General features: G+C 27.2%; 1 protein-coding gene across 1 annotated transcript in view; it reads left to right on the forward strand.

Moving 5' to 3' along the window:
• LOC108556877 (GATA-binding factor A-like) overlaps nt 1–14,463 on the forward strand; it is a 57,828-nt gene that overhangs the window by 15,831 nt on the left and 27,534 nt on the right. Inside the window, exon 2 of the mRNA XM_017913163.1 lies at nt 2,909–3,000. The gene's annotated coding sequence lies outside the window, so the exon portion shown is untranslated. The remainder of the gene's footprint in view (nt 1–2,908; nt 3,001–14,463) is intronic.

Raw genomic sequence — 14,463 nt, forward strand, 5'->3', positions numbered from 1 at the left:
CTAGCTATTTCAGTATTTTCTAGTGAACTTTTTGCTAAAAAAACATAGTTTAAATGATGTTAAATTAATTAAATGATAAGAATTAATCTGTGTTTGTTGTAAATATCAATAATTTGATGTTTAATAAACAGGTCATTTTGACCCACAATGGTACTTTTGTATTATTTATTTATTTGTCCGTAGTTACATTAATTAATAGTTTTACTAGTAGTAATTAAACATTAAAATTAATAATATTTTCCATTTTCCTCGCAAATTCCAAGTGTAAATTTAAATAAATTAGAATAAAACAATATACATATAACGTTGAGTAAAAAATATTTACTTATTTTATGCATACAAAACGTTATCGAACGGTGGGCGTTGAAAACTGTTGGCGTTATCCTCGGACGAAGATAAAGTTATCTGCAGAACGAAAAGTGATTAATACCATGCGGACGTTCGTATGCAACAGTCCAAAAAAGTAGTCAAACAATCGGTTTTCGCTTCCCAGAAAATGATGAACGATGAATGAAAGGAGTCCACTTCCTAAAAGTGCACGCATTCCAATACCATTGTCTCATTTATTTTATTTTTTACTTAAGAGAAGGACGAAACTAAACGAGAGAAGAAAGAAAAAACAGTACATTTCGAGTGAAAGTTCGACCGTGAAATTCTACCAATTAATGAATGACCGTTTTTTTTTTCTTCTTTCTTTCATTCTTCTCTTCGTACTTGATGGTATCGAAGGAGGGCTCCGGGTTATTAGCCAAAGTCGAAAGCTACTTCCGGTGGTAATTGATTCTGCACCAGGGGGGGACTATTACCTGTGTCAGGTATCCTTACCACAGGCGCCAGCCATTGACAGTTTATTGTTTACTCCAGAAAACCGATCCGAGATTAGATACGCCCTTCAAAAACACCCCCTTGACAGACGGAACGAAGACGAAGAGGAGAAAAAGTAGAAGAAAAAAAAAACTATAGGAAATATATATTAAAAGTTTTAAGCTGAAAACGTCCTGGAATTTCGTTGTTTAAGCGTAATAAATATATTAAAAAATGTAACAGATATTCAGCGTTTCTCAACCTTTTTGCCAACATATTTGTTTGTAATTGTAGTGCGACCTAATTGCTAAGAGTATTTCGTCAGGTCCTCAACTTGATACATGCTGATAGCTGTCATTTTGCGATCAATTAAAAATGTACATTTTTATCAGTTCCTTGCTTTGACACAAGATGACAGCTGTCATTTCACGATCCATAAAAATTTAACGCGATCAAATATTATGTCACAACCCATAGGTTGAGATCCGCTGTTTAACTATTGAATATTGTTATTTTTAGTTGTATTATAATCAATGACAAACTACTATCATTTAATGACATTTTCTAATATAAAATAAACCTTCAAATATATTCAATATTGAGGGCAGTTTATATAAGTCATATATTTTTATGTTTCATTAGAATTCATATATTTATTGAAGACGGCATAAATATCCAGACATATTTCTTACAATTGTTATAAACTGTTTAAAAATTATTCAAAAATGTTAAAATTTAAGTTTTTTTACGTAAGATATGTAACTTTTCAATCAGTCCATAGACGTTCACGAAGAATTTTCTCGCAGCAGGCAAATCGAATTGCGCCGTCCTTAACATGTTAATAAATGTGATAATAATAAAAATATAAATCTAGTGTTAATAACAAATAATTAAACATAATGTATTAAATATATGCTCATACAAACATACAAAAGACTTTTCGTTCTAAAAAAAAGTTATTATTTCCAATTCAACATTTATTACATTGAAAATTATAATATAAAAAGCTTGCAAATGTCTTTTAAATAATTCTGCTTTAGTTTGTTTGAAGATTTTTGTCATGTTTTTACTTCATTTTTGGATTTTTTTTTACATAAATTGTATTTGTAGATTAATACGCATGACATTAATCTATATAAACTTAATAGTTTTTCTTCTAAACATTCTAATTAAGACAATTGTATAATATGTGATAACTTCATTAAATTATATTAAAAAAAAACACATAATTTGGAACATAGATTAATTCGGTCAATTTAAATTTATAAATTTATAGCAAGTGCGCAATGATCTATGTATGATCAATAGCTTTTTGTAACATGTATTAATTTTCTATATTTTAATAAACAAATCAACATCAACGAATATATAATGATTATCAAGAAACCCCAGTTATATGATAAGTGATAATAAAACACAGCTTCCACATGTTGACATAAAGATAAGTTATCATTAGAAAATGATACGTAAGTCCATAAAAGTGATTAGTTTACAGAACTTTGGAAATTACTGAAGCCTGACTCATCATTCTAAGAGTCATTTTAATATTTACATTTATTTTGAAAACAAAAACTTACTTCTTCGTACTTCAATAAATAAAAATCATTAATTTCATTTATTAAAAAAAAGTTCATAAAAAAATTGTTCATATTTTAAAAATTTTAACAAACAATAATCATAATACAACTATTTTCGAAAGATTAATAGAAAATTATCACTATTAAATATAAAAAAAACAATAATAGTTCATAAGCCTTAAATAAAACTGTTGGCAAAATAATAGCAAAGAAATCTAAAATAGAAATATTTTCTAAATATTATATAAAACTATCAATATTAATTTAAAAAAAAACAATAATTTCATGTTAATTGCATAAAAGATAATTTCATAATTAGTCAAGCTATTTAAGTAGTAGTGGTGGCGTCAATATTAATTATCTGTGTATGCGTGTGATAATGGATTTGGTGATGGATTCAATGACGTGCCGAAAGAATTGTGCTATTAGCGATGGGCGTTCTTCTTCTCGCTTCCATTATATAATAAAAACCTATAATTACGATGATTGTGTAACGTTGTATTTATTTCTTCTTTTTTTTCGGTCAGGGGGTGTAACAAGGGTGTGTCCATCGTTTGCTTTCCGAAGGGGAGAGGAAGTCAACCAATGATATAATCATCATCATCATCTGGCGATAAAGGTAATGAGGAATAATTGATTTTCGGTTATCGGTGGGCACGCGCCTGGAGTTCCCCCTTTTTTTCTTAAGGGGGAGCCGCCCTTGCCATCACGACCTTCACACACACCCATATATAAATCTATATATATATATATAGACTTATTTATGTTGTATGTGGTTGGCATCTCTTTCTCACAGTGAGTGTGTGTTTGTCTTTTTTTTGTTGTTGTTGTTGTTTGGTTGTTGCCGTGTTTTGTCGTCGTCTTCGTCTCTTTCTTTTGGGTGTCCTCAACGGTTCGGGTCCTTCTTCTCTGGTCGAGGCACCCGATTTATGGGCGCAATTTACCGTCGACCCGGTCCAGGAATGCCTGTCGAACCGGCGCCGGGCCCGTTTTATTGCGAATTCACTCCCTGTTACTTAGAAATACACTTAGTACTTAATTGACTTCGCTCGTTTTTATGTGCGTATTTAAATTTTTTTATGTATACATTTATATGTGCGACCAAAAAGTACAAAAGCAAACTATTATCCACTATATCCAATAAACGAATCGAAATCAATGCTTCGAATCAGATTTCCTCATCCATTCTAAATTTTACTATTTCTGGTTTCTATTCACTTATTTTTTAATATTAATATAGACGTAATAAAACGATTAAAAGTTATAAACTAAACTATGCATTAACAAATTGAAATCCAATAGAAGTTGAAGTCATATATTCATAATTTACAACTATTTTTAGTCCATTCTCATTTCTGTCTATCAAATGTCCACCAATGTCCTCATCTATTCCAACTTTCATTTTTTTAAATATAAACGTCATAAAGCAATAGTAAACTATACAGTAGAAAAGTCAAAATAAATTTGAAACCGATTTCACTTTCTTTACTCAAGTGTCTCAAATTGTTCTCTTCTCTAATAGTATTATAGAATATTATAAATTTGTTAAAATAATAATACATTCATAAACTATCCAATTAATGAATTGAAATCAAATCAAATTTAATTTCTATTCTGTAGTTTTGCCATTAACTTTTCACTACATATGTGGAAGATTAATAATATAATAATATACATGAACCGAAAATTATATTCAAAACTATCAAATATTTCCTATTATACTATTTTTTTAAATGAATTGTATGATAAAATATCAAAAAATTGTATTAAAAAACAGATATCGAAGAACCGGGTTAAATTATTACCACGCTTTTATGACTACTTAAATAAATAAATATAGTAAAGTAAATTACCCCGAAAGGGGTAGAAGTAAATTCTTAAGGGTATTGAGGACTTTCAGCAATGAAAATTGTATTCTAAACCAGATATCGAAAAACCGTAGTAAATTACTACCACGATTTTGTAACTACTTCCATTAGTTGGTCCACACATGCCATGTCACTCAGCTAGGGGTAAATTACCCCGAATGGGGTAGAAGTAAATTCTTAAGGGTATTGAGGACTTTCAGCAATGAAAATTTGAAGTAGATGTCTTCATCTAACGTGACAATGTAATTATAATATCTTCAATGTAAATAAAAATCTGTAAGTTTAAAGTCTTTTATTATTTACATTATTAATTTTATTTTTTAGTTAAAAATTTATGATAATATATTAAAAAAATTACGTTAACGTTCAAATTAATCTTATTTATTTATTCATTCAATTCTACACATTTTATATTTGAATCGTTTCAGTCTTTGAAGCTGTTAACAAATAATTTAAATTTGTATGTATTTCTTAGATATAATTGTAGTTTTCTTAATAAATAATAAATTTATAAATTATCGTGTGCATTTGAATTTTTATCTACATTTTCCAAAAAAAGGCAATGAAATGATACTAGAAATATAAATAATTTCTTCATTCTAATGCTTTCATTTTCCATTCAATTTCATCTGATATTAATTAATTAATTAAAATCTAATTGAAATCTTATGTTTTAATGGTTTCAGTATTTGAAGCTGTTTACAAATATATTAACTTCCTCAATCTTTCCTAAATCGAATTGTAGTTTTCTTAAGTTTCAAATATTAAAAAAACTTTTATCTTTATAAAAATTTCGTTTCAATATATTTGAAGTAACTTAATTTCTCTCGTTTATTGTAAGTTTCTTTCATCATTTCTTACTAAAAAGTTAATAGTTTACTGATCAATATCCAAATATTGTACTTTAATGAATTTATTAATTATATATATAAAAGTAATATAACAATCATTACAATTTTTTTAGTAAACTCGAATTTCCTAATATAAATACGTTCCAAAACACTGCCACGTGGAAAACTCGATAATATTCAAACACATCTTTTTTTTTAGTATTAGTAAAATTATTATATGAGTTAGGTATGACATTAAATCGATCCGACAATGTTCATGTGGATTAACATTAATTACCATATTATCTTCAAGAATGTTGTTAGTTGCTGTTGTTGTTTTATTGTCTCAATTTGCATTGACATTTTTTTCTTTTTTTTTTCATCTGCTTAATTGATAATAGTAATTTGCATTTATTACCAGTTCATTCTTAATTCTTGCTTAACTCATGTAAAATGCTTTAAAATCCACGTGTATGTAAAGAAAGAAAAACAACAACGCTGTATATTTTAATTTAGTAGTATTATAAAAAATGATAACGAATTCAGCAATTTGCATTGAAAGTGTAAACAAAATTTTCATAGAAATAAATTCATTGACTTAAGTCATATCCACTTACATCAATTCGCAATTAGTTTGTTTGTTTGGTGATAATAAATTAGGGAACATTTTTGATTGAAAAGCAAACAATAATTACGTTACTTAAGTAACAAAACATGATCATTGTTTGTTCAATTATGGGAATACCTCGTATAGTGCGGTCAATATCCAGCACTGCTTGAGATCGCACTAATCGAGGACTTTAAAATCGCATGAAAGATTTGAAAAAAAAAAATATAATTTATAATAATTTTGTTTACTATTTTTTTTTCTCAATTAAAATTTTCAAATTGTACTGTGTGAAACCGTACTGATCGAAGCATTGTGTACTTCCAACAAACACATATATTATAGTTACAAATAATATTATAGTTACAAAATAAATTAACAATTCTAATTAAAATTGTCAATGAAAAATATTTGTCAATGTAATTTAAAGAAATGTAGACTCAGTTTATACTGAAACTCATTCATGGTTTGTCAGAATTGCATAACATTAAGTACTGAAAGACAAAGGCAAGAACATCTGTATTTGAGATGTCAGAACATAAAGTTGGGAAATTTGAATCTCCGGGTGTTTGTAGTTTATTGTACTGAAGAGTTCTGGTTTCGCGAAACTGAGACGACGGAGGGTAACTGTAATAAAAAAAAAGCCAAGAAGACACGGAAAGACAGACGTGAAAGAAAGAAAGATGTTTTTATACACAGATACAGATATATATCTATATATTCGGTGCGAGCCGCAGATGGGCGTATAATTGATGATGGCAATTTTTCACGAGCCCAACGACATCTGTCTCGTGTCGCACACATGGACCGCAGGGCAATCGTCGTCTATTAGTGACGAAAGGGCATCCAACTTTACAGGATCACCGATACCACTGCAAAACCCACAAAAAAATACTAACAAATAATTATGATCTTTAAATATAATTTATTAATTAATTATAAATAAAAGTACATAAGTACTATTTTTAAAATATCAAAATATCAACCCGTAATTCATTAATTTATTAATCATTTATTGATGAATATATAAATATAGACTTAAACCTGCTTTAGTTCCTGAAAAATTTGTTTAAGTGTAAATATACTTTATAGGAAAAATCATAATATTAGCTCTTAAGATCAAAAAAATGTAATTAAAAAAAGTTGTATTTCCTCTTTCCTGAACATTTCTTTGAAAATTATAATTTGCACTAGGCATAAAGTAGCAAGATGAAGACCTTTTTTGTTAAACTTGACAAAAAATGTATGTTTTAGCAGTATTTCTTACTTTCATAGGGCTTTCTTTTAACTATAGTTAATTAATTACTTAATCTGCATGATAACCTTATAAAGTATAATTTGAATCTTTGAGTTGTCAATAATTTATTGTAAATTTAGAGAAATTAATTTAAAAAAACGACGATTTTTAGATCTTCTATAATACATATTAATTCAAACTTACATCCAAATGTATAGGATCACAAAGCTACTGCAAATCTTAAATTAAAAAAAAAAACGAAAAATACTGCAACAAACTTATGATTCGGAAACAATTATGTTTGTTCTTAATCTTTCAAGTATCATTTAAAATGTAAACAGAAATAAAATAAATATATTGAAGACCCCCCCCCCTGACTGATCTTGCACAATCAGATTACCATTTGTGTCGAAGTTTACAAAACTTTTTAAATGGTAAAAATGTCACTAATAACGATGATCTGAAATTGCACTAGGATCAGTTTTTTGATAAGGATTAGAAGTTCTATGAACGCGGAATCATGAAGTTACCAGAAAGATTGCAAAAGGTCATCGGACAAAATGTAAAATATATAATTAATTAAAGTTCATTTCGTGCTTAATATCACACAATACAAAACGCAATAGCTAATTTGGATTATTATAAATCAAAGTAAATGAGAACTACTTCAAAACTATTTCCTCCTTTCATTAGAGTCTATCGACCTTCTTATAACCATAGTTCACTCATTCATCTTTATGGATATTTTAGACTTTAGATTTATTACTAACATTTTCGATGTACATTTGAATATATCAGTGATTAATATTTCATTGAAAGTTTACAGTCTGTTGAAAAACATAACAAAATAATATTAAATTGGCGAAAAAAATAGTCATTTATATGTATGAGCATGGAAACAATAACATATGTTCATTATTCATATTCATTATATTTATTAATTATTTATTACTATTTTTTTATTCTTTCATTTGCCTTTATTCAGATTTATTAACAATAATTATGACTAAGAATTATTAATTTCAAAACAATAATGTTAATTAATTTACAGTTATTAATTTCAATAAAAACCTGGGATCAATTTCAATTTCTTTAATTAAAATTCATCCTTTGTTATTTATGATTATTTTGGGCTTCAGATTTATCAAATAACTCTCAAATTTGAATTTACACTTTATGCTTTATTACAAAATTATTTAAGTTTAATTTACAAACAATACCAGAGTTTTTATACTATTTTTGGTTTGAGTCTATAGAATTTATTCATCTTTATATATCTCCTTGCCTCACATACAAATCAGGAATAGTTCGTATAGATTAATAAATAACCAATTTATAATTTTATTATCATTTAAATCCTTTAATATATGCAGAAAAGATTGTCATAATATATTTGAAACTTGAGAAACGGCTTGTCCATTTAAAAAGAAGTCTAGTCTAACGAATGACTCAATTTAAAGTATCTCAATGTCGCTCACTCAGCGAATGCGAAATCTTGAGAAATATCAGAAATCGATATTTTCTACCTTATACATATTTCATAATAAAAAAAATCAAAATAAACTCGTTAATTCATAATACTTTTTACATATTTACATGTGAATCCGATATTAATGCTTTATGTTATATAACAGTGAAATTACTAATAACCGTATAAATCTGAAATTATAAATAAATATTAATAAAACGTATCCTTTTTTTAAATTTATGAACACAGTAGTTTCTGATATGTAATTTATCTTCGTTTTGCGGTAGTGCGATATGTGAAGATTGGGACATGTGGTCGAGCGTGGATACAAACACGTTGCGTAATATTGCATTATGCGCTACGAGTGTCGGGGAGTTATTGCTGAAAACCGTTTGATGTGGAACCGGTCTCATTAAATAATCATTATTGCAACCACTAAAATTGATAATACCGATACTAAGTTTATTATATTCATACATTACTTGCATAGATTTATTACGCATACTCGATTATCTTATCCAATATTTTATATTAACAGTGTCGATCTTATGAAGTAACTTTGTTGTGTTCCTATGGTAATATTCAACAACTGACAGTTGGAAATTTAATCGAAGCTAACATTTATACAATTTTACATATCATGTGAGTATTTATTGTTTTTATAAACATTTGAAAATTAATCTTAATATTAGTATTAAACAATATGCATATATTTATTGCACATACACAATTATCGAATATAATATTTTATATAACAGTGTCGATCTTATGAAGAAAGTTTGTTGTATTTTCATAACGATATGCAACTGTCAGTTTGACATTTATTTACCGCTTTTTATATGTCATGTGAGTAACTACATTTTTTTAAATATACAAGAGTACCTCGCATAGTCCGGTTTTGTCAATATCCCGGACTATTTGAAACCAGACTAAATAAAATAGAAATAAACCGCACAAAACGAGACTTGACAAATGAAAAAAAAACAGATCACATATGTATACAAAAATGTACTGATTTTTTACTACTTATTCAATATCATTTGAGTAGTTATATTTTGTTAATAAATATAGCTGTTCCTATATTAATTTTTAACAACTGTCAAATGTCATTTTTGTTTTCTGTCACTTGACTGAGTAAAATATATTTTAAAACAATGTTTCTATGGTAATTTTTAGCTGTTAGTCTAAATATAACTTGAAGTTAACTTTGTTTTTGCATTTTGCTATACATCTTTTACGTGACAGTTAATACAATATAAACGCCTGATAGATGCTATAACCTCTTAACATATACATTTTTCCATTGAAAAACTCATGATTCATGACCAATTCAAAACAAAATATATCATTATATTTATACCTAGACTAGTTTCATAAGTAATAAGACTTAAAAAAAACTTCTTAAATCGAAAATTTTTATGAATTATGGATAAACAATTATTTACATAATTTTGTTAACAAAAATCTAATTTTATTAATATTATATGGAACTCAACAAATTTTATTGATTACATAATTAACAAATATTTTGATATGCATAAAATAAATGTAACTTTTACATCTTGTAACTTTAGAATCGGTAAAATTTTCAACAAATTAAAACAATTATTAAACTTACAAGTTTTTATACACTTTTGCACTAAACAAATTTTATGAATTACATAATTATATTTAATCAAAGTCGAGTAAGTAAGTTTGACTTTTAAAAATTACATAATCAAAAAAATATCTATTACTAAATGCATTAAAAGCAAAATTAAGTTTTACATCTTGTAGACTCTTGAGAATTGGTATTATTTTCAACAGTTTATACGTATCTGAAAATATTGACCACACAAGCGTTAGGAGTCGGCTCCAACCGACCGACGGACGCTTTCCAAAGAGACTCTTTTTTTTGGTACACAGAAGTGGATGGTAGCAAAGTCGTCTTAGATTACATCTCCCTTTCACGAAATCTCCTGAAGCACCACTTTCGGTATACCTATTACATAACTTCAGGACACATTGCCACTATTCAGACACGTCTTCAAACTTTGTGTAAATTATTCGCATTTCAAAACCACATTTATCCACCTACTATTATATAATAATATTAATATATAACTCAAGAAAAATATATAATTATTAGATATGTGGTGATTATCAAAGTGTAATATCTATTATCTTTAGTTACTTAAGATTGTTATAAACTTATTATTTGTCCAAATTATTGGAATTAGTTCAAAGTAGAGAATGATAATTATATTTATATATTGATTAGTATGAGAAAATTTTAACTAATAATGATGAAGACTGTTGTTCAAAATAACACAATGGTGGAAGTAATATCTTTGTTTAGGTTAAATATTGTTATATGATTTACTGATAAGATATGATATAAAAATTTCGATAATATCACTCAAATGGCGCCAACAATATGACTATTGTGCTACTTCTTGCAAATTTATTTAAAGAAATTAATATTATTTGCTTTCTTAGATAAAAATAAAGACAATTAATGCAATTAGTTGTACAAAATTATTTATATTTAACTTTTATAGATTCTATAGATTCGATTTATATGTCTAATTATATCCAATTATGAAAAAAAAATAGAAAATTAACCTGAAAACATACGCAAATATCTTATATTAATCACTTAATAAATTTATTTTTATAATAATGCCAATAATGAGGCCCACACTGATTGCAGCCAGTTGAGACCCCAAATCAGAATTCACCGCCTCGCTCGTCATTTCACAAAGGATTTCTTTTTTAATGACTGTAGGCTCTACTACATATTTATATCCTAGGACACAAAATCCAAAGGACGACAATGATGAACAATTTTGATAATTAAATTATTATAAGTTGAAAATGTTTCTTCGTTCCAATTATAAATAATTAAAATAATTATAATAATTAAAAATAACAATTTTGTAAAAAATAGACCAATTGAAGAAAAATAAATTTATATCTTGTTATATATAGAAGTTATAGTTATAGCTTAGAACGTCTTTTTTACATACAAATATTTTAGTTGAAATGAGTTTTTATGTATATTCATATAAGAAATTGAAATTTCTCTTTCACAAATTTTATATAATATTTATTTTTTTGTACATTTATACATTACATTGTACTTTAAGGATTTTTTTCAGAAATTCTCAAAAATACAGAATCAAAAAATTATTAAAAAAAATATCGTTAATTTGAAACCATAATACTAAAATAATTAAAATATATTAAAAAAAAATCTTTAATTTAGTATTAAAGTATGATTATAAAAATTTAAATTAAATAATTTAAATAAAATTAATTAAAAAAATAAAAACGTTTAATAATTTACTTATAAAGAAAAGTTGTGTAGACTATAAACTTTTAATAAATTATTGTGTAATTGAAAAGTATACTTAGAAATATGTAAGTTAAAGTTAATGAATATTCCATTTCTTTGGGGAGTAAAAAAATTGGACGCAATTTTAATGATAAATCAAGTGTATTGTGATGTGTGCTTTTTTGTTAAATTAAAACGAACTAAGAAATTTCGTTCATACATAACCTTACATAACTCAAGTACATGCCCCAACGAGTATAACTCGACGGTCCTCCATTTGAGTGCATTCAAATGGGAACACTTCGCGGTCGTACCTGTGAATAATATAAAGCAGAAAACTGTAACAGCTTTTCCTCCTTTTTCTCTCTCTCACTCTCACACTCTATTTCTCTCTATCCCGATGTAAATTCTTTTCAAAAACTCGAGTTCAAGTACGTGTGACATGAAGGATGAGAGAGCGACGGCAAACGGACAGCCGATGGTGCAAGAGAGGGACGGACGTTAGAGCTGTCTCCAAACTATCGTCCATCTCGTTCCAACCCTCACCTATCCATTTCACCTTTCTCACTTTTTGAAGACATATTCGGGGTCTTCGGAAGAAACGGCTGTGAATAATAATCGTATTTTATTAGCCATCGAGTGAGAGTTGGACCATTAGTCCGGTACGTGTTGGTATCTTTTTCGGGCGCCACCAGACCCCCAAAAAACTACTCTCCATCATCCACTTAACGTTTTATACACTCGAACTCCACACAACACACGGCGCAATCTATATAATGCCACCTTCGGGCCCGAAGATGAGGAAGGCAAAGAACTGGGGAGTAGATGGACCCAGAAAAGAAAGAGGAGTGGAGTGAAGAGAACAAAAAAAAACGGCGACGAAAAGAAGGAACGAACACGTCGTGAAGACAATGGGAAACAGAGACGCACGTCGAGTTGATCCAGAAAACAAGAAGTGGTGAAGAAAGAAACGTAAACAAACAGCTTGGGCGCAAAATCCTTCATCGGATTTGTTTGATAGATGATTCAGAGACACAATTAAGTGGATAATTAATATTGGCCTGAACGTAAACTGGATTCAATGTTAATTGATTAATGAGCGTACGGTGAATTTAAATACAAAGTCAATATATATATTGATCTAATTGAACAATAATTACACAGAGCAAAATGTCAAATTTATTGAACAATAAATCAATGACAAAACATATTTCGTGAAAATTAAGATAAAAATATAGAAAATATCAATTTTCTTTGAATAAAAATATGTTTTTTATTAAAAATTTAATATTTTGTATAGCTAATAAAAAAATATATAAATCTATATATATTCTTGTTCTTTGTTTCTTGTTAATTTGTTAAAAAAAATTCTTGATAAATGACGACAAAAACTTTTATTAACTGATATTAAGACTTATTATTTCAGAATCGTCTCATTTCTAACAAAGTGATAATATATACATAGTAAATTTGATAAATCACCCAACTCATTACTTTCCATGACATACGTTGCTTAACTATACGATCAAGTCCACAATGTTTTAAAACTTAAATGTATTATTAATAAAGCTTACATCTTATATAATTTAGTAAAATACCAACAATAATATTTTTTTAAATAATTATGCAATTGTTACAACATGCATAACAGTATATAAATACATTATTAAATGAAAAAATGAAAAAGAAAAGGGCAATAAAACAATTACCAAATTAAAAAATTCCATTTCAAAGTCGCTAATTTTTTGTTATTTTGCAAACATCAATAACAATAAAGTTTACATCGTGTATAATCTAAATATAACTGAAGAAAATCATGTCGTGTCCCCAAGTGAACGAGTGTTATTGTTAATTACTCGACTGTTAAACATTTGTTATTTGAAATTCTAAAAGCCGAAAGCATAAACATATTATGTAAGGAAATTGAGCATTTACCAATTGATATTTTACAATTAAATTTATGAAAAAAAGATTTAACTTAGTTTGCATAATTTAAACATTTTTTTGGTTATAGTTTAGCTAAAATTAATTACCTAAAGTCATGAAACAATCAACTTCTTTTTAATACTTTTCTTAATAAGTAGAACATTTCAAGTGTATTCCAATATAGGATTATTAGTATTAGTAGAGCGGATTAGTAAAAACATCTATGTAAAATATAATTGTATCAATAAATATTAATATATTCTCCAAGTTGTAAATTATTGTTGCATTAAAGTTGATTTTGAAGGCCTTTTTTGTACTTGTCGCTAACATTCGAAGGTTGTTATATTTTCTTTACACTATTTATTTGTAACATCTTCTATTAGAATATCTAAAGTATATTAATGTTGAAATAATATTACCTATTTTTTTCTCAAATATAATGACCTCATTCTATTACTTCATCACTCTTAACTCTAGTTATTTTTAAATCTTTGCTTATAAAACTATTTGATGCTTTTTCTATTAGAATCATAGTCCTCTTTCAATAGGTAAATAATTTTACATATTGTGATATATTAATCGAAGAAAATATTTCAATTAAATTACGTAAAATGTATATACAATGGAACCTGGCTTAACGAGTTTAATCCATTCCAAAATTTTCGGATTTGTACTCGTATAGTGAAACATATTAAAAAATATGTTACTTGTTATGCGAAACGTTGCTCGTTAAGCGAGTCATTTTTCTTATATTTTATTTTGATCGTTAAGCGAGATTCCACTGTATAATATTCTTATTTTGTTATTCTTTCAGTCTTTATTATTACGTA

Source organism: Nicrophorus vespilloides, unplaced genomic scaffold (genome assembly GCF_001412225.1).
Source record: "Nicrophorus vespilloides isolate i.1.1-1 unplaced genomic scaffold, Nicve_v1.0, whole genome shotgun sequence".
Classification (NCBI taxonomy): Eukaryota; Metazoa; Arthropoda; class Insecta; order Coleoptera; family Silphidae; genus Nicrophorus; species Nicrophorus vespilloides.